Source organism: Mirounga leonina, unplaced genomic scaffold (assembly GCF_011800145.1).
Source record: "Mirounga leonina isolate KUSES-001 unplaced genomic scaffold, KU_Mleo_1.0 Mir_127, whole genome shotgun sequence".
NCBI classification, from domain to species: domain Eukaryota; kingdom Metazoa; phylum Chordata; class Mammalia; order Carnivora; family Phocidae; genus Mirounga; species Mirounga leonina.
This window is the reverse complement of record NW_023270316.1, coordinates 68,786,713-68,811,753: the sequence shown is the minus strand read 5'-3', so window position 1 is coordinate 68,811,753 and position 25,041 is coordinate 68,786,713. Positions and strand designations below refer to the sequence as shown.

The following is a 25,041-nucleotide window of genomic DNA, read 5'->3' as shown; positions in this document are numbered from 1 at the left end:
CCCGGCAGGTAGGCGCGTGGTTCTGTGATCCGTTGAATCCTCCCGCTGGCGGGTTTTCCCCCTTCCGGGCCGGGGGTGGGGAGCGCGGGTCGGGGCTGCACCCCGGGCGGCGTGCGGGCCTCGGGCGCCCTCGCTCCTCCGCCGGGTCCCCGCGTGCCTCGCCCGCGCCGCCCAGCCTTTGCTCCGGGCGAGGAAACGGGCTGCTAGAGTGACATTTTTACGCTGTTACTTGCCAGTCGCCGGAGATAAAGCGCGCTAACCGCGCTCCCGGAGCTGGTGCTGGGGGACCCTGAGGACCTAGTGGAGGAAGAGCTCAGCCCTGGCTGAAGGGACTCCTCCCGGGCTACGACTGGGCTCCGGCTTTCCTTTAGGAAGCCTCGGAGTTGGAATGACAATGAAAATGGTGTGCAGTTGTCAATAGTTGACCTTTTTGCACCAGTTATCTTAGTGACACTTGAAAAGTTTTCGGTCAGAAGGAGAACCTTGTCCGTTGTTGCTGCTGCTGCTGCTGTTGTTTTTTGGTACATATGTTCAAGCTACGCCAGGCAGAGGTACAGTTATTTGAGGGAATGAATCTGAACCCTGAAATGCAGCGCCTCGCCTTCAGACTTGCCATGTTACTGCCTACCTTCCCGGAGAGCGTGTAAACTCAGGGGAGGGTTTGAAAGAGCAGTTCCCTACTCTCCCAACACATGTTTTAAGAATCCTCACTAACCCAATAAAAGGGAACCCTTTATTTTGCTTCGGATAATATGCTATGAACTCTCTTTTTATACATTTGTTATGTGATGGATGGGCAGTGCTATCCTGAACGACCCTACCTTTAGAGTTTCGGAGACTTTGGATACAGCCTTTAATTTCGAAGGCTGGTCAGCGGACTCGAGTCAGTTGGGAGTCTTCTACTGTCTTCCTAATGAACTTTAAAAATTCAGGTGTGATTATATATGAGGTGAGCTGTAAATAAATTACAATTATTTAAAACTTGAATGGGTATACAGTCATTGTTCGCAACTAACACATGTAGGTAAAGTTCCAAGATAGAGCATTTTCTGTATTAACTCAAGTAAAACAGTTAAAAATACAAAAGTGTGGTATTAAGCAAAATAAAGGCTAAAAGGACACTTCTTATCTGTGCAGTACATTTGTCAGAGATGTTAGCATTTTTAGGGACAGTAAGATGAGCGTTCCTATGGTGTATGCAGGTCAGTTTGTGGAACAATTAATCTTGTATCACTCGGTGATAGCAGAAAACCTAATTAAAATTTATGGTGGTAAATATGTAGGTGAAAGTTTCAACGTAGGACGTCTTATGTTAAGATAGATTTATTCTCAGAAACTTAACTGTAAAAAACACGTCTTCAATCAGAACATTACTCTCTGGAAATAAATTTACAAATACATACAGAAAAGGTGCACTTTAGACATTCTTTGATTACCGAAGTAGCTGAAGTAGTGCCTTTTTTTTTTTTTTTTTTTTTAACGATTTAAAAAACTATTTTTCCGGGTGGGTGTTACTTCAAGGTGTGAATATTTAATTGACAAGTAAAGTTTGAATTGGTCTTTTTTTTTTAAGAACTTCTGTGCCCTTTCTTATTTTCTCCTTTTTTTTGAGATTGATTCTCCTTGTATTAGCTTTATTTTCACAGCAGCTTTAGTTTTCTTACCGTTGCTTTTAATCCTGTCGAGTTACGTCTGTCTTTTCCCTCACTTTTTCCAGGAATTACAGGAGATAATGTGAGGATAGTGATTCTTGTCACGAGATGTCATGTAATGTTACTAAGCTTATTTGACAGGTAGTCTGAGTTGGCTGTTGGATAAAAGTTGCTTTATTTTTAAATTTATTTAAAAATTGTTCTGCAGTTTTAACGGATCAAAGAATAACATTTTGAGGACTTGGCTTTATCAATAATTTGTTAAGCCTAAAGTAAAGTGATACCCTGTATTAGACCGGACCCTGATGAAGAATGAAATGATAGAATATACCCAAAACTTAGTGAGAAGGGGACTATTTTGGGAAGTGTCCCCCCCCCGCTTTTCCCTCATGAATTAGGATTGTCCTTTGGCTTCCTTATTGCTACTTTTTTTTTTTTTTTGATTATGTGTGCCTACAATTAACAGGAGAACTCAACTGTGATTTGGCTTGGATGACAAGTACTGTAAATAAGTTAGAAAAGAATAAATTGATGTTTCCTTTGTCAGTGTTAGCTGTAAGGAAACTAAAAGATGGTCATCACTCACCATATGCATGAGGAATTAGGTTCAGGTTGTAATTTAATTGATTTATCCAAAGTCACAGTCCTCTTCATATGGTGGAATTGGGGTAATTCTCAGTTTCTTGTGGAAGCTTAGAATCTTCTATTGTCTGTATTATTTAATTCAGGACTTAAGTAATACTTAAAATTACTGCCAGATAGCGTATTATCCTTCATTACTTTCACCCCTCTTCTTTTCATTCATTCAGTCAAGAAATAAAGTTTCAAGGTTAACCGTCTGTTTTAGAGTGTGGTTTTAATAATTTTTATCCAGAATTCAGTCTCCTTAAGTTGTCTTAGAAGATAACCTCTTGCATGTCTTTCTCTTCTGGAGCTGCTTGATCTTTCATTGTGCAGTGTTACTCGACATGGCATTTATTTATTTTTCCCGAAACTTGTAAGCCAGAGTAATTTTGAGGTTAGTATTAAACTTTACTTTGTTATAAGATGTATGTATGTGTATGAGTGTGTATTTTTTTTTTTTTTCACTTTTAAACTCAGTTTGCTGAACAAATCATTTGTCATTTCCAATTCAAATACATATTTGGAGAAAATAAATTGTGTTTAGTTTGAGTATTCCTGTTTGGAAATGTTAAAAATTCCAAAAATACTTAGTTTAAAAATAAGCCCAGTAATTTCTCTGAGAATGTATTTACTTTTTAAGTGTATTTAAGAAGCTGCCAAATGGTTTGCAGTTCTGACTCCTTTGTGTGTAGAAGTCAGCTCTTCCTCACATTATAATGTTATCAACCTGATTATAACCATTTTCCCCAATATGTGGAAAAGGTTTTTAGCTTTTTCTCACTAATTAGTTCAAAAATAGGGTAAGTTTGCTGCTTTGAGACTGTAATTGTTTTAGTTGGTAGGGGCGATCATGCACAGTGAGAAAATTATGAAGATTAAACTCAGATGAGCAAAATTTAGTTGTTTAAATCTTAAAGCCATTAATCTAAGATATCTTAAAAGTCCATAAGAATTATTGTGTTCTAATGATTAGAAATTCATAAGAAGCAGTAATTAGAAGTACTTGGCTTAGTTGTAAAACTTAAAAGTGGCTAAGGGGATTGGAGGAAGACTGATTAAAGCAGGAAGCATCGTTAAAGGGCCATGACCTGGAAGTACTTCTCTAACCTGCCTCTCCCTTTGACACAGAACGCACTAACCTGATTTAGGTAAAATGAACAAATATTAAGCTCGCATATACATCTAGTACCAGAAATGATGCAATAAAAAGGACTGAGATCTTGCCTTATAGAAGTTTAGAGTAGTGGTTGGCCACCTGCACCAAGGTGGTGAGAGTTGAGAAAACCAGACAGTAAGATCCCTGCTGTTAAGTGATTCTGCAAGGGGCAAGTCTTCGTCCTCTTCAGTAATAATTGAGATTGCTCTTCTTTATGTGGGAGAGTGAAATTAGCCAAGACTAGATATAAAACTGTGAGAGGAGAAGGAGAGGATATTATAACCATAAGCGTTGTCTTTCTAGGAGAGGACGGTTAGGGGCCTGATAGGAAACGAGAGTTTAAGGTTCCCTGGGCGGTGTAGGGATTCTTTTTCTCATTTTTCATCTCAGAGGTGATTTTAGAGTGAAGAGATTTTAAAGAAAAATCCCAGCTATAGATCCAAAATATATCCTCTACTAGCTGAAATTCCCATCAGGCAATTTTAGTCAGCCTTTAGATATTGAGATGGGGGAGGGGGAGTGTGTGGACAGTTGATGGTGAGAGTAGTGGTTAAGGTTGTAGGGATTAGAGGAGTTTGTATGTTTTAAGTTAAAAGTTGTACATGTAGGGGTGCCTGGATGGTTTAGTTGGTTAAGTGGTTCTGCTCAGGTCATGATCCTGGGGTCCTGGGATCGAGCCACGCATTGGGCTCCTTGCTGGACAGGGAGCCTGCTTCTCCCTCTCCTTTTTCCCCTCCCCCAACTCATGTTTTTTCTTCCTTCTCTCTCTCTCTCAAGTAAATAAGATTTTTAAAAAAAAATAAAAGTTGCACATGTATATGATAAAAAACCTTCTGATGGTACAGAAAAGTAAAAATAAAAGCTATTTTTCCTGTTCCCCCCAAAAGTAATCCACTGTTAACAATTTCCAGAAAGTCTACTTTTCAAAAAATTTATACAAATAGTATTATATTATACTGTTTACCTTTTTTTTTAAACTGCAGTTTACTTTTTGCCTAATTGTTACAGAGCTGTTTTCATATTGGCATATATAGATTAACATAATTAAAATGATTAGAATATTTTATTATATGGATGTATAATAATTTTTTTGTTCTGACTCCTTTTGAGTGATATTTAGGTTGTAACAATTTACACTAACCGGTGGTATATGAGTATGCATGTTACGTGTTCACTAACATTGGACTTCATTAGACTTTATGCTTTTTGCCAATTTGATATGTGAAATTTTTATCTTGTTTTGGGTTTGCATTTCTTTGATTATGAGTAAGGGTAAACTTTTTTTTTTTTTGTACGATTATTGGGCAGAGGTTACTTGTAGCATATACTTTAGATTAAGTGGCTTAATTTACTTGACTCCTCCTCCCCCTTCCTGCATCTGAAATGAACTGAGAAGGGTGCAGCTTTTAAAGAGAATGATATTTTAGAGACTGTGACACCTTGAGGGATGCATTGCTTTGAATGGAGAGACTACAGTCCTAGACTTTGAACTACCAAGGGCAACATTGTAGGTATTGATAGCCCTTAACTTGGTGTTAAAAAGATATATAAAGGCAGGAAGGGAGATTTGAGAGTCAGGGCAAATAAATTTTGTATAGGGTCAGCTCTGTCTTCTACTGTCTGCTTCTCTTGTCTCACTACTCCCCCTTCCCACTCTCAACTGTCATTTCATTTTTATTTATACTGTTATTTGGTTTGCTCCTCTTCCCTGGCTGGGATGGCAGCCTTGACCTTGTTATTTCAGTAGTTCCTCCAGAGATGAGGGACACTTAGTTTTAATTATAAGGGAAACTGATTTTGCTTCAAACCAATCAAAGAGAGAGGATGTTATTTCTAACATCCTTTACATCTATTTTCTGATCTTTAGCAGTACCTCTCTATAGTTGATATTCTACTAGAGTGTCAGAGGCTGAACTGTATAGAAGTCTGGGGATGTTGACATGACTATATGGGTTTTGTTCCTATTTAATCCCTACATAACTACCCTCAACTGCAGCTTCACTTTTTTTTTTTTTTTTTTTTTTAATGAACTGAAATTTTTCCTTGTAGCCTTGGGAGGTGATTGGTTTAAAGGGCTCTTGCCCATCACCCGGATCCCCTCCCTCGCCCCCCACACAAATGATAACTATGTAGAGGTGATGTTAATTAACTTGACTGTGGCGATCTTTTCACAGTGCATATGTATAGTATCAAAATATTAGGTTATATACTTTAAATATATACGATTTTTGTATGTCGAAGATACCTCAGGAAAGCTGTAAACAAAATAAAAGCTCTTGTCTGTCTTCAGTTATCGTATACACGAGTTAACAGCAGATAGCTCGCCCTTTTTCATCATTACCTCGAGTCTTGGCCAGTGGTTCTCAAATGTAGGGGTTTGAGACACCCCCCCCAAAACCTCACACCAGGACATTATTTAGCAATGTCTGGAGACATTTTGGATGTCGTAACTGGGGGGAGTGGGGACAGTGGTGCTACTGGCATCTAGCGGGTAGAGGTCAGGAATGTTGCTAAACATCCTACATTGTGTGGAGGCAGCCCTCCACAATAATTTTTGGCCCAATATGTCGATAGTGCCAAGGTTGAGAAACCCTGGTCTAGGTAGAACTCGTCCAGGAAGACTGTAATTCACCCCAGCTCAGCCAAATTAGGCCTGCCTACCAGCTTTGATAGTAGCAGTCAAGCTATTTCATGTGTATTTCATGTAGTCTTATGCTCAAAGTGGCAGGCTTTGAAATTTAAGTCTTGAGTACCTTTTTATTTTCTTGGTCTCTTTGGTAACTTTCTTTTTAGCTTTTGGTCTTCTCCCTTACCTTTATGATGTAATCTAATTGGGTCAAGGCATTTTTTTTTTTAAACTTTTTTTTTTTTTTTTTAATTTGACACAGAGACCGCAACAGAGGGAACACAAGCAGGGGGAGTGGGAGAGGGAGAAGCGGGCTTCCCGCGGAGCAGGGAGCCCGATGCGGGGCTCTATCCCAGGAGCCTGGGATCATGACCTGAGCCGAAGGCAGACGCTTAAGGACTGAGCCACCCAGGCGCCCCGGGTCAAGGCATTTCTGACTTGAGCAGCGGTAGGAGCCTATGTAGGCATTTGAGGTAATGCTTGATGAGTGAAGCCCTTTCTAAGGAAGGCAAAAGAGCTTGATTGAGCATACAGACTTAGAGTGAAGACTGCTTAGGTTTTTATTCTGTTTCCATCACCAGTTAGTTCTGTCACCATGGGCAAATTACCTAATCTTTCTAAGCCTCAGTTTCTTAATTTGTAAAATGGGGATAATAGCAGATATCTCACATTTAAAAACAGCTTAATTCAGTTATAGTTCACATGTAATACAATTCACTCATTGAAGTGTACAGTTGGGTCGCCTGGGTAGTCGGTTAAGCATCTGCCTTCAGCTCAGGTCATGTGATCCCAGGGTCCTGGGATTGAGCCGCACGCTGGGGCCCTGCTCAGTGGGGAGCCTTCTCTCTCTCCCCTGCTTGTGCTTGCACGGGCGCATGCGCACGTGCTCGCTCTCTCTGTCAAAGTGTACAATTGTTTTCTAGTACATTCACAGGTTTATGCAACCATCACCACAATCTGATTTTAGAACGTTTTTATCTCCCATAAAGGAGATAGCTGTCACTTCCTATCACCGCTTATCTCATTGGTTTTTTGGGATAAGCCAGACCAAATGCTTACTCTGGTACCAAGTTGGTAAGTACTCAACAAAAAACTATTAAAAGTTGGTGCAGGGATACTGTATTTGTTGCAAAAGTCCATGCACATCACTTTAGAGAGGGCAAAGATGGATCATTGTTTGTTAAATGGATATTTACATGCTATATTATGCAAGAAATTTGTGCTCAAATAAAAAGATGAAAAATATTTTGTCAATTATGAGATGTATTCAAGTAGGAAGAAAGACTAGTAGTATAAAATACCAGTTATAAAATAATTTACGACAAGGCAGAATAAAGCGTTTTCAGAAAGGTATAAACAAAATATCTGAAAATTTGGAATTTCTCACATTTAAATTGGGATATCTCACATTTAAAAACAGTCTGCTTCTCCCTCTACCCTTCCCCCCCTGCTCGTGATATCTCTGTCTCTCTCATACTCTCTCTTTCTCAAATAAATTCTTTAAAAAAGGGGAATTAGATAAAAGGAGATTGATTAATCATGTTAGGCTGAGAGCAAGGGAACCATGAAAAACTTCTTGAAAGAGGGACTATTTTGGCCAGGTCTTAGATGGTAAAATAGGAGACTTTGACTCCTATGAAGAACACTTGAAGCATGCTGTGCTTTTTGAGGTATTGGTGTTATCATCATCATCATCATCATTTTTTGCTGCCTCATGCTGTTGCTAAATGATTGCCTCTGGTGGCTACACCCCTGGTCTTTTTTTGATGTTTCTAATCTGTTGTGAATTTGGGAAATTATCTAGATTATTAAATCAGATTTTAATGAGCGCTTGGTGTCTGTGAGAAAACGATATGTGTGTGTGGCCTTATGGTGTCTCTTTGAATTAATTGCTTTTTTAGTTTATTTTCTGGTTTAATTGGGTTTATAGACTAAATAATGCCTATATAAGTTAGGCTGATATAAATGTTTTCTTCTCCAAGGTTTCTAACAACTGGTATCCCTGACCACTCTCCTAAATTTCCTGTCGTCCTTTTCTAGTGTAGTATCATATGGGACACAATACCTCCAGTACAACATGTTAAAAACTGAGCTGCCTTCCTCTACCCTTTAACATCCTGTGTTGGTTAATAACACAGATATCTTTTTTTTTTTTTTTAATAAGTTGTAAGGGTTGACTAGATTTGTTATCAATTCAGAAACGTGGGAGTCTTCTTGATACCTCCTTCTTCTTTACTTCTCCTATCAAATGAGTTACCAAATCCTGTTGATTCTGATACAGCATTTTCAAAGTTTTTTTTTTAATAAATACTGTATGCACATTCATACTTCAAAAGTGAATCAGCAAAAAGAGGAAAAAAGATACACAATCAGAAGTTTCTCATCCATACCTCTTCCCATCTGCCGAGTTCCCAAATTCCTATCCCAAGTTTACTAATGTTATTGATTTCTTATATATCCTTTTGGGGATTTAAAAAGTACAGCCATATGCAAATACGTTTATCCCTTCTCTCCTCTCAGATGTTTTACATCAGTGTTGGAAAACTGCTTTGCCCTTTTTTCACTTAACAACATACACTGGAGATCTTAACTTACTAGTGTATAAAGTGCTAGTGCTCACTCACTCACTCTCTCTACTTCTACCCCACTTGACAACTGCAGAGTGTTCATTTTTCTTATGAACCACAGTTTAACTGGTAGTTTAAAATACGAGTTATCATTTTACAGTAATTTAAAAGAAGGCAGAATAAAGTTTTTTCTTATGAAGCCCACTGATGGGCTTTATAAGCTAGATTGTTTCCAGGTTTTACTGTTACAAAAATTCTGCATTGAGCAACATTGTACATATATCATTTTGTACATATGCAGGTGTGTCTGTAGGATAAATTCCTAGAAGTGGAATTGCTGGGTCAAAGAATCTAACAGGTATAATTTTGATAGATACTGTTAAATTGTGTTTCATAGAGGTAGTAACAGTAATGTGTATGTGAGAATACTTGTTCCCCTATACTCTCGCCAACAGAGTATATAATCAAACTTTTTGGATTCTTGCCAATATGATAGGTGAAAAATGGTATCTCAGTGTAGTTTTAGTTCATGTTTCTCTTACATGTGAAGCTGAGTGTCTTTTCATATGGTTAAGAGCCATCTTATTTTTTTTTTCCTGTGAACTGTCTGATATTAATCTTTGCCCATTTTTCTGTCCAATTCTTAAATTTCTCTTCAGTCCATGTGCCATTGGTTGGTTTACTAAAAGTAACCATGACTTGCTTGTTTGCCTGCATTGCCTTCTGTCTCTCTGCTTCCACCTTCATTCTCTTTTAGGCTATCTCTTATACTCTTAATGGAGTGATAGTTATAATCACAAATTTGAATTTGCCATTTCCTTGCTTAAAACTATTCAGTGGCTCTTCGTGGTCTCTGTAATCTAAATACCTTACCATTGGTTTCGTACCTACCTCCCTACCTTGCCAGCATTTCCTGTCACTTTCTCTTGGGCTCTCTAAACTCCCAAAACACTGAACTGCTCAGAGCTTCCCATTGTATTAGACCCTTTGTCTCTGTGTCTTTGTATGCAGTATTTCTCTGCTTTAATGGTCCATTCCTGCTTGTCCACATGTCCAGACTCCTGCTTTTCATCCCCCACCTAATAGAAAGGCTTTTTGGATACCTGACTCTTTTGGGCAATATGTGGTGCTTTTTCCTGCTTTTCACAAGATCCTCTGTGTATCTCTATAATGGAAACCCTTATTTTAATGTGTTTTATTTAAGTATGTGTTTCTTGGTTAACCTTTGAGGGCATGAACTTTGTTATTTTGGAACCTAGCATAGTGTTTAGCATATAGGAGATGATAAATATTTACTGAATACACATAAATGTATGTATATATACACTAAATATACATCTGGACAACCCAAGACTAAGGGGAAAAAAGGAAAATTAATACAATGAGCTCACAAATTCTTTTTTAAAATTTATTTGTATTTGATTTATTTATGTCAAGATGTAAACTAAATACAGTGAAATGTACAGATACTAGGTGCTTACTCTGATGAGGTGTGACAATTATATCCATGTAACCAATACCCAAAAGATGATACTGAGCAATTTTGTCAACCCAGAAGGTTCCCTGGTTGCCTTTTCAATTCATTTCCCTCTCCCCCAAGCACTGATTTCTAACAGCCTAGATTAGTTTTGTTCTGTCTTCATACAGTGTGTGCTTTTTTACATCTAGCTTCTTTGACTTAACATATATATCCAGATTTATTCATGAAGTTGAATGTATCAGTTTTTCTTTTTATTGCTGAGTTGAATTTCATTGGATATACCAAAGTATCTTTTCTAATGTTGATGGACATTTGCGTTGTTTCCAGTTTTTTACCGTTAAGAATAAGGCCTATAATGGATTTTCTTGCAAACAGTTATTACATATCTAGGAATGGAATTGTGAGGTTATAGGCAGATGTGTGTTTAACTATATAAGAAACTCCCACATAGTTTTTCAAAGTGATTTTCCATTTTATACTCCCACCGTGAATATATGAAAATTCTAGTTGCTGTACATTTTGTCAGCATTTGGATAATCAGATTTTTAAATTTTAGCCATTTTAATTGGTATGAAATGATTTCTTAGTGTGGTTTTATTTTGGATATCCTTGATGGCTAATGATGTTGAGCAATTTTTCGTATAGTTACTGATAGTGTATTTTCTTTTGTAAATGCCTCTTCCAAGTTTTCTGCACATTAAAAAATTGGATACCTTTTTATTATTGATGTGTAAGAATTCTTAGTATAGTTTGGATACAAGTTGTTTATCAGATCAGTGTATTGAATATTTTCTCTCAGTTTGCAGTTTGTCTTTTCCTTAATAGTGTATTTTGGTGAAATCTAATCAATTTTTTTCTTTAATAGATTGTGCTTTTTGAGTTGTAAGAAGCCTTTGCCTATCCAAAAGTCGTGAAAATAATTTTCTGTGCTTTCTTTTAGAAGTTTCATAGTCTTAACTTTTACGTACAGGGCTGTGATCCATCTTGAATTAATTATTATGTATAATGTGAAGTAGGGGGTTGAGGTTCATTTTTAAAAGTACATTTATCCAATTCCAACATCATTGTTTGAAAAAACCCTTTTATTTCCTGCAGTGAATAGCCTTTGTGTCTTTGTTCAGAATCCTTTGAACTTACTTGTATAGATTTATTTCTGGACTCAATTCTGTTTCATTTATCTATTTGTTTCTTCTATGCCAGTGTCATACTGTCTCTGTTACCATAAGTTTTGGAATCAAATCGTGTAAATCCTCCAACATTGACCAATCTAATTCTTTTGTGTTTCCATATAAATTTTAAAATCAGTTTGTCAATTTCTATTAAAAAAGGCTTTGGGGATTTTGATTAGGATTGTGTTGCTCTGTAGAGACATGTAGGGAAAAATGACCTGTAGCAATATTCAATGTGGTAGCCTCTAACATGGTTCCCATTTGTCTCCGTGTCCTTTTCATAGCTACCTTGCACATTTTATTAGGATTGGTCTGTGTGACCAATAGAATATGGTAAAAGTGATGGTATATCACTTTTAAAATTAGGTTAAAAAAGACACGGTGGCTTGTTACTGGTCTTTTTCTTTCTCTCTCACTGTAGAAGAAACCAGATACCATAATGTAGAGAGACCCATTGTCAAGATTGTGAAGGATCTGAGATTTTGCCCTACTTGTAAGCTAACAAGTTAGCTTACTTCAGTTTCATGGATGCTGATAGAAGAGGACATGAGGCTCCTGGGTCAGAGTCGAGAGACTGTTTACTGTCACTAATGTGCTGTAGTAGTAGCTAGGGTATCAGCATTTTTGCACCAGTTCCTTGAGCTCCATTTCATACCTGGTAACATGAAGAGGGCCAGATGACACCTGCTTATGCAGCGGGTTATGTTTCAGGAGAGGAACTCTGAACATAGGGAACCTGGATACTTTTTAATGTGCAATAAGCATACCTGCTCTTTGCTGTGGAGGAGACTTTATCTTCCAAGTCTGTTCACTTTATAGACATCTTTGAAAGATGATAATCTAGAACAAAGGGCGGTCGATCCTCAGTTGCAAGATGTGCAGAAACTCAAGAGTCCCATGGAGTATTGTCTCCTAGCATCTCCATGACAGAGAACTGAGGCCTTCTGCCAGTAGCCTTGAGTGAGCTTAGAAGCAGATCCTTTAACCTTCAGTTGACGATGTACGTACCTATTAACTGACTGCAACCTTGTGAAAGACCTTTCAACCAAACCCACCAGCCAAGCTGTCCCTGGATTCTTAGAAACTGAGATAATAAATGTTGTTTTCAACTGCTAAGTTTTGGGGTAGTTTTTTTTTTTTTTTTTAAAGATTTACTTATTTGACAGAGAGTGGGCACAAGCAGGGGGAATGGGAGAGGGAGAAGTAGGCTCCCCACTGAGCAGGGAGCCCGATGTGGGGCTCAGTCCCAGGACCGTGGGATCGTGACCTGAGCAGAAGGTAGATGCTTAACCGACTGAGCCACCCAGGCGCCCCTTCGGGTAGTTTTTTACAGAGCAATTACTAATACAGTTATATACCTCTCCTTTTATTTAGGTCATCTTTAACATGTATTTATAAACATATGTACTTATGTATATATGTATATATATGTGTGTGTATATGGAAGATCTTTACCTCAACCTACTAAAATGGGTTTTTACATATTAATATGTTAACACATCAATTATATGTTAGTGTGTTTATATATATATAATAAATAATGTTTTATTGTTCTTTGTAGAAATCTTGCATGTTAAATTTATTCCTAAAGATTTTTAATGCTATTAAATGAAGTTTTATAAAAATCCTTTTCAGTTCTTTCTTGTATATAAAAGTGCAGTAATAGTTACTTTAAATTTGTTTAGTTTAAATTCATTTAGTTCCAGTAGTTTTTTTTAATGGATTCTTTCATTCTTGAATAAGACAGTTTTATTCCTTCGTTTGCTCATCTTATAAGCTTTTTCTTTGTCTTACCGTATTGCATCATCTCACATCTTCAGTTTATAGAGTAATGGTGAGAATGGACATCTTTGTCTTGTTCCTGATTTTAAGGGGAAAACATTGTCTTTCACCATAAAATAGGATGTCAGCAGTAGGTTTTTTGTAGATTAAAAGAAATCAGATGGACAATATTCCCTTTTTTATTGAGATTTTTATTTTTAAATTATGAAAGGGTGTTGAATTTTGTCAAATGTTCTCCCCCCATTTTGTATTTATTGAGATGATTGTATGGATTTTATTCTTTATTCTGTTACTTTGGTGAAACATACTTCTTGATTTTTGGAAGTGAAACCAGTGTGGCAGTACTAGGATAACCTCATTTGGTTATGTATTGTCCATTTATCTGTTTCTGGATTTGTTTTTTAGGGATTTTAGTGTCTGTGTTTATGAGAAATATGGTTTATAATGCTTTCTGGAAGCATGGTTGTGCTAGCCTTTTAAAACTGTTAAGGATTTCCTCTTCTGTATTCAGAAGTAGTTTATATAAGATTTGTATATCTTTAATGTTAACCATCTAAGCATGGAGGATTTTTTGGTGTTTTTGTGGGGGAAGGATTTTGATAACGTATTTTGTTTCTTAGTAAATATATGGTTATACAGTTTTTCTATTTTATCTTGTGTTTTTCAAGCAGTTGTTTTAAGTCATCAAATCTCTTGGCATAAAATTGGTAATTTTCCGTTGGGTCCTTTTGATCCTTTTAATGCCCATAGGATCTGTAGTGATTGCTCTTTTATTCCTGATGTTGATAGTTTGTATTTTACTTCTTTTCTAGGTCATTCTTACTAGGTCTTAGCAATTTTATTTCTTTTCACAGTTTTTGGTTTCAGCAATTTATATTAATTGGCTTCTGGTTTTATCTTGATAATTCCTTTACTCTTTTTTTCTGTTGGTTTAACTTTTTTCCTAGTTTCTTAGGATGGGAATTTAGATATTTAAATTTAAGACTTTCTTTTTAAATATAAGCACTTAAAGCTATGATTTTTCTCTAAGCATAGCTTAACTACAAATCAGATGTTTATATATTTTATTTTCATTATTAAAAATTGCTGGGGTTTTTGTGTGTGATTTCTTTGACTTATGGATTATTTAGAAGTGTGTTGCTTAATTTCCAGATGTTTTGAGTTTTCATAGCTAGCTTATTATAGTTGATTGTTAATACAGTTTTGTTGTGGTCAGAAAACATGCTCTAAGGTTTCTGTCTTGAAATTTGAGACTTATTTTATGGTGCAGTGTATGGTCTGTGATACAGTTGAGTTAAGCTGGTTAATAGTGTTGTTCAAATCATCTGTATCAGGATCAGAAAACTTTGTAGGGCTACATAGAAAATATTTTAGGTTTTGTGGGTTATAGCCTTTGTTGTAGCTATTCTCATTGTAGTGCAGAAGCAGTCATGGCAATAGGTAAATGAATGGGCATGGCAGTGTTCTAATAAAACTTTATAAAGGCAGGAAGAGGACCATGGATCTACCTTGTAGTTTGCTCAACCCCGATCTATATGTCTACAGGTGATTTTTTTGTCCATTTCAGTGTTGAGAGATGGGTATTGTAATTTCCAGCTATAACTGTAGATTTGTTCATTTTCCCGTAACTTAATCAGATTTTGCTTCATATATTTTCGTAATACAGTTTTTGCCTCAAGTTCTCTGATATTAGATGCATTCTCGTTTAGTACTGGTATGCCTTCTACCAGTTGATGATGAGTTGATCTTTTTGCCTTTGATTATTCTCCTTTATTGAAGTTAATTTTTTTCTGATATTAATGTAACCACGCCACTTATCTTATGTTTAGTATTTACATTCATGATGTGTAATTTTTATTCTTTTAACCTGACTTGTGTTTTTATTTTCAAAGTGTATTTCTTATAGACAGCATATATTTAATGGACTTTCTTTTCATTTTTTTAAAAGTTCCCCTTTATTTTTTATTGTAATTGACACACAGTGTTACATTAGTTTCAAGTGTACAACATAGTTATCTAGCAAGTTTATGTTATGCTCTGCTCACTGCAAGTATAGTTATCTGTCACCATATAACACTGTTACAGTACCAAAAACTATATTCCCTATGCTGTACTTTTTATCTCTGTGACTTATTTATTCCATAACTGGAAGCCTGTATCTTCCGGTCTCCTTCACCCTTTTTGCGGTATCCCCTCACCCCCCCACCCCTCTGGCAACCATCAGTTCTCTGTATTTATGAGTCTGTTTCTTTTTGTTTAGTTGTTTACTTTGTTTTTTTAGACTCCACATATAAGTGAAACCGTTTGGCATTTGTCTTTCTCTCACTTATTTTACTTGTCATCCATGTTGTTGCAAATGGCAAGTTCTCATTCTTTCGTTTTTTTTAAATCTTTTTTTAATATTTTTTCAATGATTTTTTATTTTAGAGTACATTTAAATTCCAGAAAAACTGTGAGTAGTAGAGAATATACACCACACTCAGTTTTCCTTGTTAATATCTTAACATTAGTGTGGTTCATTTGGCACAATTAGCTAATATTGAAACATTATTATTAATTAAAACCCACCTTTTATTCAGATGTCTTTAGTGTTTACCTAATGTCCCTTTCTGTCCCAGGACCCTATCCAAGATGCCATTTTTACAGTAAGTGTTTTTATGTATCTCCACTGAAAAATTGCTCTCTGTTCCCCTCCCCTTTCCATACTATACTTTTTGGAAGGTTACTATATGCAAACCACATTTAAGTGGGTAGAGACTTACATTCCAATGCCTTGAGGGGGGAATATTTACATAAATTTCTGGGAATTCTTCTGCATGGAAGAATAGAATTGTCTTTTTTTCTCAACTTATTTATTTGTTTAAACATTTATGTATTTTTTTATTCTATTGTAAAGTTGGCTCATTTTTATTTTTTACTTAGAATTTTTTAAAATTAACATGTAATGAATTATTGGTTTCAGAGGTACAGGTCTGTGATTCATCAGTCTTATATGATACCCAGTGCTCATTACATCACATGACCTCCTTAATGTCCATCACCCAGTTACCCCATCTCTCCACCCCCTTCCCCTCCAGCAACCCTCAGTTTGTTTCCTATGATTAAGAATCTCTTATGGTTTGTCTCTCTCTCTGGTTTCATCTTGTTTTATTTTTTCCTCTTTTCTCCTATGATCCTGTTTTGTTTCTTAAATTCTACATATCAGTGAGATCATATGATAACTTGTCTTTTTCTGGTTGACTTATTTTGCTTAGCATAATACTCTCGTTCCATCCACGTCGTTGCAAATGGCAATATTTCTTTTTTTTTTTTTGATGGCTGAGTAGTATTCCATTGTGTGTATATACCATGTCATCTTTATGCATTCATCTTTTGATGGACATCTGGGCTCTTTCCATAGTTTGGCTATTGTAGACATTGCTGCTATAAACATTGGGGTGCATGTACCCCTTTGGATCACTACATTTGTATCTTTGGGATAAGTACCCAGTAGAGCAATTGCTGGGTCATAGTGTAGCTCTATTTTCAACTTTTTGAGGAACCTCCATACTGTTTTCCAGAGTGGCTGCACCAGCTTGTATTCCCACCAACAGTGTAGGAGGGTTCCCCTTTCTCCGCATCCTCACCAACATCTGTCGTTTCCTGACTTGTTAATTTTAGCCATTCTGACTGGTGTGAGGTGACAGCTCATTGTGGTTTTGATTTGTATTTCCCTGATGCCGACTTATCTTGAGTATTTTTTCATGTGTCTGTTGGCCATTTGGATGTGTTCTTTGGAGAAATGTCTGTTCATGTCTTCTGCCCATTTCTTGATTGTATTATTTGTTCTTTGGGTGTTGAGTTTGATAAGTTTTTTGTAGATTTTGGGTACTAGCCATTTATCTAATATGTCATTTGCAAATATCTTCTCCCCTTCAGTCGGTTGTCTTTTGGTTTTGTCGCCTATTTCCTTTGTTATGCAAAAGCTTTTTATCTTGAAGTCCCAGTAGTTCATTTTTGCCTTTGTTTCCCTTGCCTTTGGAGACGTGTCTAGGAAGAAGCTGTTGCGGCCAAGGTTGAAGAGGTTGCTGCCTGTGTTCTCCTCTAGGATTTTGATAGATTCCTGTCTCACGTATAGGTCTTCATCCATTTTGAGTCTATTTTTGTGTATGGTATAACGGAATGGTCCAGTTTCATTCTTCTGCATGTGGATATCCAATTTTCACAGCACCATTTGTTGAAGAAACTGTCTTTTTTCCATTGGATGTTCTTTCCTACTTTATTGAAGATTAGTTGACCATAGAGTTGAGGGTCTGTTTCTGGCTTCTGTATTCTGTTCTATTGATCTGTGTGTGTGTTTTTGTGCTAGTACCATACTGTCTTGATGATTACAGCTTTGTAATAGAGCTTGAAGTCCAGAATTTTGATGCCACCACCTTTGGTTTTCTTTTTCAACATTCCTTTGGCTATTTGGGGTCTTTTCTGGTTCCATACAAATTTTAGGATTATTTGCTCCATCTCTTTGAAGAAAGTTGATGGTATTTTGATTGCATTGAAGGTGTGTAGATTGCTGTAGATAGCATAGACGTTTTAACAATATTTATGCTTTCCACGAGCATGGAACATTTTTCCACTTCTTTGTGTCTTCCTCAATTTATTTCATGAGTGTTTTATAGTTTTCTGAGTACAGATCCTTTGTCTCTTTGGTTAGGTTTATTTCTAGGTATCTTATGGTTTTAGGTGCAATTGTAAATGGGATTGACTCCTTAATTTCTTTTTTCTCTCTCATTGTTAGTGTATAGAAATGCAACTGATTTCTGTGCATTGATTTTATATTCTGCCACGTTGCTGAATTCCTGTATGAGTTCTAGCAAGTTTGGGGTGGAGTCTTTTGGGTTTCCACATGGAGTATCATGTCATCTGCGAAGAGTGAGAGTTTGACTTCTTCTTTGCTGATTTGGATGCCTTTTCTTTTTGTTGTGTGATTGCTGAGGCTAGGACTTCTAGTACTGCATTGAACAGCAGTGGTGATAGTGGACATCTCTGCCATGTTCCTGACCTTAGGGGAAAAACTAACTCTCCGTGTTTCGCCATTGAGAATGATATTTGCTGTGGGCTTTTTTTATATGGCTTTTACGATATTGAGATATGTTCTTTCTGTCCTTATACTGTGAAGAGTTTTAATCAAGAAAGGATGTTGTACTTTGTCAAATGCTTTTTCTGCATCTATTGAGAGGATTATTTGCTGCTTGTTTTCCTTTTTATTAATGTAGTGTATTACATTGATTTGTGGATATTGAACCACCCTGGCAGCCCAGGAATAAATCCCACTTGGTTGTGGTCAATAACCCTTTTAATGTACTGTTGGATTCTATTGGTTAGCATTTTGGTGAGAATTTTTACATCCATGTTCATCAGGGCTATTGGTCTGTAATTCTCCTTTTTGGTGGGGTCTTTGGTTTTGGGATCAAGGTAATATTGGCCTTGTAGAAAGAGTTTGGAAGTTTTCCGTCCATTTCTGTTTTTTGAAACCGCTTCAGAAGAATAGGTATTAATTTTTTTTTTTAATGTTTGGTGGAATTCTCCTGGGAAGCCATCCCAACCTGGGCTCTTGTTTGTTGGGAGAATTTTTTTTTTTTAAAGTTTATTTGAGAGAGAGAGTGAGCGAGAGAGAGAGAGCATGAGCAGGGTTCAAGGGCAGAGGGAGAAGCAGACTCCCCGCTGAGCAGGGAGCCCCGTGTGGGACTCAGTCCTGGGACTCCGGGATCATGACCTGAGCTGGAGGCAGACACTTAACCGACCGAGCCACCCAGGCACCCTTTTGGGAGATTTTGATTACTGCTTCAATTTCCTTGGTGGTAATGGGTCTGTTCAGGTTTTCTTTTTGTTCCTGTTTCAATTTTGGTAGTTTATATGTCTTTAGGAATGCAACCATGTCTTCCAGATTGTCTAGTTTTTTGGCATGTAGTAGTTGCTCATGATATGTTCTTGTAATTGTATGTATTTCTTTGGTGGTGGTTGTGATCTCTCTTCTTTCATGGTTTTACTAATTTGGGTGCTTTTTCTTTTCTTTCTGATAATTCTGGCCAGGGGTTTATCAATCTTAATAATTCTTTCAAAGAACCAGCTCCTAGTTTAGTTAATCTGTTTTACTGTTCTTTTGGTTTCTATTTCATTGATTTCTGTTGTAATCTTTATTATTTCTCTTCTTCTGCTGGGTTTAGGCTTTATTTGTTGTTCTTTCTCCAGCTCCTTTGGGTATAAGGTTAGGTTGTGTATTTGAGACCTTTCTTGTTTCTTGAGAAAGGCTTGTATTGCTATGTATTTCTTTCTTAGGATCACCTTTGCTGCATCACAAAGATTTTTAACAGTTGTGTTTTCATTTTCACTTGTTTCCGTGAAGATTTTTTTAAATTTTTCTTTAATTTCTTGGTTGACCTATTCATTCTTTAGTAGGATGCTCTTAGCCTCCATGTATTTGAGTTCTTTCCAAATTTCATCTTGTGATTGATTCCAGTTTCAAAGCATTGTGGTCCAAAAAATATGCAGGGAATGATCCCAGTTTTTTGGTACCACTTGAGACCTGCTTCGTGACCCAGTAGGTGATCTATTCTGGAGAATGTTCTGTGTGCACTCGAGAAGACTGTGTATTCTGTTGCTTTAGGATGGAATGTTCTGAATATATCTGTGAAGTTCATTTGGTCCAGTGTGTCATTTAAAGCCTTTATTTCCTTGTTGATCTTCTGCTTAGACGATCTGTCCATTTCAGTGAGGGGTGTGGTAAAGTCCCCTCCTATTATTGTATTATTATCAATGTGTTTCTTTAATTTTGTTATTAATTTGCTCATGTAATTGCTCCCATGTTAGGGTCATAAATATTCCCAATTGTTAGATCTTGTTGGATAGATCCTTTAATTATATAGTGTCATTCCTCATCTCTTACTACAGTCTTTTGTTTAAAATCTAATTTGTCTGATATAAGGATTGCCACCCCAGGTTTCTTTTGATGTCCATTAGCATGATAGATGGTTTTCCACCCCCTCGGTTTAAATTTGGACGTGTCTTTGGGTCTAAAATGAGTCTCTTGCAGACAGCATATCGATGGGTCTTGCTTTTTTACCCAATCTGATACCCTGTGTCTTTTGATTGGGGCATTTAGTCCATTATATTCAGAGTAACTATTGAAAGAAATGAATTTAGTGCCATTATATTACTTGTAAAATGACTGTTACTGTATAATGTCTCTGTTCCTTTCTGGTCTATGTTACTTTTGGGCTTTCTCTTTGCTTAGAGGATCCTTTTTAATATTTTTTTATAGGGCTGGTTTGATGATCACAAATTCTTTTAGTTTCTGTTTGTCCTGGAAGCTTTTTATTACTCCTTCTATTTTAAATGACATCCTAGCTGGATAAAGTATTCTTGGCTGCATATTTTTCTCATTTAGCACCCTGAATGTATCTTGCCAGTTCTTTCTGGCCTGCCACGTCTTTGTGGATAGGTCTGCTGCTAATCTAATATTTCTACCCTTGTAGGTTACAGATCTCATGTCTCAAGCTGCTTTCAGGACTGTCTCTGTCTCTGTGATTTGTAAGTTTCACTAGTAAGTGTTGGGTTATTGACCTGTTTTTGTTGATTTTGAGGGGCGTTCTCTGTGCCCCATGGATTTTGATACCTGTTCCCTTCCCCAGATTAGGGAAGTTCTCTGCTATAATTTGCTCCAGTATACTTTCTGCTTTTCTCTCTCTTTCCTCCTCTTCTGGGATCCCAGTTATTCTAATATTTTGGTATCACATACCTCTCGAATTCTCCCCTTGTGATCCAGTAGTTTTTTAACACTCCTTTTTTTTTTTTTCAGGTTCTTTATTCTCCATGATTGGTCTTCTATATCACTAATTCTCTCTTCTGCTTCATTTATCCTAGCAGTTAGAGCATCCATTTTTTATTCCATCTCATTAGTAGCCTTTGGATTTCAGCTTGGATAGATTTTAGTTCTTTTATTTTTCCAGAAAGGGATTCTCTAGTGTATTCTGTGCTTTTTCTTGAGTCCAGCTAGTATCTTTATTGTTGTTATTCTGACCTCTAGTTCCGACATCTTATGTCCATACTGACTAGGTCCCTGGCAGTCAGTACTGCCTGTTGTTCTCTTTTTTGAGCTGAGTTTTTTCGTCTTGTCATTTTGTCCAGAGAAGAATAGATGAATGAGAGAAAAAATACTAAAATGGCAACAACAACCCCAGAGAAATATACACTAAACAACTCAGAAGAGATGCCCGCCCCCAAAAGGAAATAAAATAATCTGAGAAGTGAGCAGAATAGAGCAATACCCTGGATTCTGTGTGTATTTTGGCCTGTTTTTTTAGAAAACTAGATCCCAAAATTGTAAAAGAAAGAAAAACTTGTATATGTATAAAAATAAAGTTAAATACAATGAAAGGACAAAAGGTAACTGTAAAAATGGAAATCAAAAGACAAGAAAAAACAAAAGAGAAAAACCAACAACAAGAAAGAGAAGGGATATAAACGGCACATGAACAGAACAGAGCAATACCCTATCTTCTGAGTGTATTTTGCTCAGTTTGTTAGAAGAAACTACATCTCAGAATTGTAGAGAAGGAAAAACATATATACAAAAGTAAAATTAAATATGTGGAAAGTATAGAATTTAACTGTAAAGATGAAAATTTAAAAAAACTTCAGCAAAATAAAAAAAAAAAAGGAATAAGAAAAAAACAACAAAAAAGAGAACATGATCATACAGGTGAATAGAACAGAGCCATAGGTAAGATTTTGGTTGTACTTTGATCTGTAGGAAGAAACTGCATCCCAAAATTATGAAGAAAGAAAAACTTATATATATACAAAAGGTAAAATACAATGAAGGGATAGAGTAAGTGTAAAAATGAGAAATAAGATAAAAAAAGTTGATAAAATAAGAAATTGGTTGAAAGAGGAAAGAAAAAAGTTAAAAACAAAATGAAAGTTGAAAGACTGAAGAATCATGGGGAAAAGCCATGAATTCTATGTGCTGTATTCCCCAAGCGCTGGAATTTTGCAGTTCTCATTGATGGGTAAGCTTGGTCTTGGCTGGATGTTCTCGCTGATCTTCTGGGGGAGGGGCCTGGCCTGTTGCGTTGATTCTCAAGTGCCTTTTCCTGGGCGGAATTGTACAGCCCTTGCCAAGGGGCCAGGCTAAGTAATCTGCTCTGGTTTGCTCTATGTGGCTTTTGTTCCCTGAAGACTTTTTGCACAGCTTTAGAAGATGAGAATGAAAGTGGTGGCCTCCCAGTCTCCAGCCTCAGAGCCCAAAGCTCGTGGCCCCACTCCTCACTGAGCCCTCGGAGAAAAGCAGTCACTTCTGTTTTCCTGGTCTCTGGCCACACTCCATGCTCACCTGCCCTGTGGCTGAGCGTTTTTATCTCAGGCACACGACCCCATTTTGAATCTCCAAACCCTGCAGACTTTGCAGCGTGCACCCTCCCTGCTCCTCCTGGGGGAGGAAGTGGGGACTTGCTGGTTCTACTGCTTGTTGGACTCCTGCTCGGAGGGCAGTGGCCTGACTGTGCCACAGTTTGTGGTTTATGGCAACCCTGAGCTGGGAGCCCACTCCTGGGCTCATGTTTGCAGCCAGTTTCTCTGCTCCAATTCCTGGGAGCTCTGCCACTCTCAGGCACCCCTGGTCTTTCTGTGACTCTGAGGATCCTGAGACCACACTGTTGCAGCTAGTGTTCTGTGCCCGCTTAGCCACTTGAGCCTCATCTCTCACTAAAAGCAGACTTCTAAAAGTTCTGATTTTGTGTTCAGCTGCTATATAGCTTGCTGGTAGCTGGCAGTAGTAGAACTTATTCATCCTATAATTGAAAGTTTTTACTCTTTAACAAAGTCTCCCCAACTTCCCCACACCTCAGCGCCTGGCAACCACCAATTTACTATCTATGGGAGGTCTGCTTTTTCAGATTTCCCATGTAAGTGAGACCATACAGTATCTGTCTTTCTCTGATTCATTTCACTTAGTGCGATGCCTTCAAGTTTCATCCATGTTGTTGCAAGTGACAAGGTATACTTATCTCTTGACTGAATATGTTTTATCACATGTATGTATATGTGTGACATATATAATGTATATATGTGATATATATACGTATATGTATATTACATCTTTATCACTTCATCAATTGGTGTTTTCATGTTTTGGAGTTATTGTGGACAATGCTGCAGTGAATATGGGGGTATTTTTATGCTCTTTTTAAAATAATATACCCTTTCGTTTTAGCATTTTACCTTTTTTTTTTTTTAAAGCATTTCCATATATCTATGGAGATTCCCCAGTGTGATCATGTTCTCCATTAAGTCTTTCAATATGTTTATAGTAGCTGCTTTAACATCCTTGTTTGTTAGTTTACTTAGGTGAATTATTTCACCATCTTTTTCTTTTAACTACTTTTTTCTACTCTTGACAATATGCCAAGTTTTCCTGCTTATTTTTGTGTCTAGAAAGTTGTAATTGTAGAGTGGAAATTGTGGATGATATATCATCTCTAAATTCTCTTTATCTTTCTCTGGTGAGTATGATTAAATTTCTGGCTGATCATATTGAATTTGTGGTGGCTTGGTCTTACACTTTAAGATGGGTCTGTGGAAAGTCTGAGGTGTTTTGTAATGTCTTGTAACTTGGCTCGATTGATACTCCAGGCTCATGTCTCTGCAGTGGGAAGCAGCTGACATTGCTGCTGAATTCTTTCAACTTTCCAGTTGTTTTCTGCTGGGCTCCTTGGAATCTTCCTTGAGCATATACAGTTCAAGGGTCCTTGAATAATTTGATGGAGTTTATATTAGTTTTTGAGGCTTCCGTTGTTGTGGCTCATTCCTTTACTGAATTTCTTCTCTTTCAGCCACTCTGGCCATGAACTTCAGTAAAACTGTAGCTTTCTGCTTGATGTCTAGTGGACTTGTGTTATTGCAGACTAGCAGTGCCCTCGGGAAAAACCGTATGAATTTGAACCCGGTGTACTTCTCTTCTTCCAGTGGTTAAATCTCCCAATTTCTACCTGTTCTTGTTTGCTTTTTTCTGCCTTCAAATCATTCTTAAAAGTATTCTATCCAGAATTTATAATTGACATCTGTGGAAGAGTTAGTTTAATGAATAGACAAGAGCTACCCCGCCATTGTTAGAACTCTTCACAGACTAATTTTCATTCGTTTCAAACTAGGCCTTTAAGCACAGTTGCTGTTAACATACACCTTGTTCTAGAGTTACACATTTTTAGAGTAAGGTGGAAGTTCGCTATTGTTTCACTTACATTCACTTGGCCTAAGTAAGTAATTATGTAGTGAAGAGCCAGAAGCTAAAGAATGTTTATGAAGGCAGGTAAAAGGGACAGGTATGTTTTTGCTGCTGTTCCATCTCCCCTTTTTTGGGAGGAACCTTTGATAGACAGCAGTGGGACACTTGGGACCAGATAATATTGGGGGAAAATGTCATTTTTCAACTGTCTTTGACCTTTTCTTATTATTTCTGCTCTGTAGGAAAAGTGCTAAAATGCAAATGTTTCAACTGTTTTTCTCTTAAAATTTATGTTCATGGTAGGGCTGTTGGACATGTATTTTCCTTTAAGTGGCTAGCTAGGGACCAGCTCAGGTTCAGAGGACCCTTCAGGATCATTCTACAAAAACTTGAGTTTATGGTTCTGCCTTCAAACAGATTAAAAAAAAAATGTGTTTCAGAGCGAAATGGGTGAGTTGGTTTAGAGATGGCATATTTTCTAAGAGATTTATTGCTTTATGTTTTCAGTGTACATCTAAGGTTAACATTAATGTAGTCTAAAAACACTAATACATTAAGGTGTGTTGATTTTTAGTTTTCTTGAATTTGGATAGTCTGTTTTGTTGTTTTAATGTGACTATAACTTTATAAGAAGGTAGATTTTAAAATATGAATTTGTCCCTTTAGAAAGTAAATGCACTTGAAACTTTTCTTCAGGTAAATCCTAAAGTATTTTTGCTGATCGA

The 25,041-nt window shown here is 37.0% G+C and overlaps 1 protein-coding gene across 2 annotated transcripts in view; it reads left to right on the top strand.

Moving 5' to 3' along the window:
• Window positions 1-25,041, top strand: part of PDS5B (PDS5 cohesin associated factor B) — a 199,176-nt gene that overhangs the window by 896 nt on the left and 173,239 nt on the right. The window lies entirely within an intron of this gene.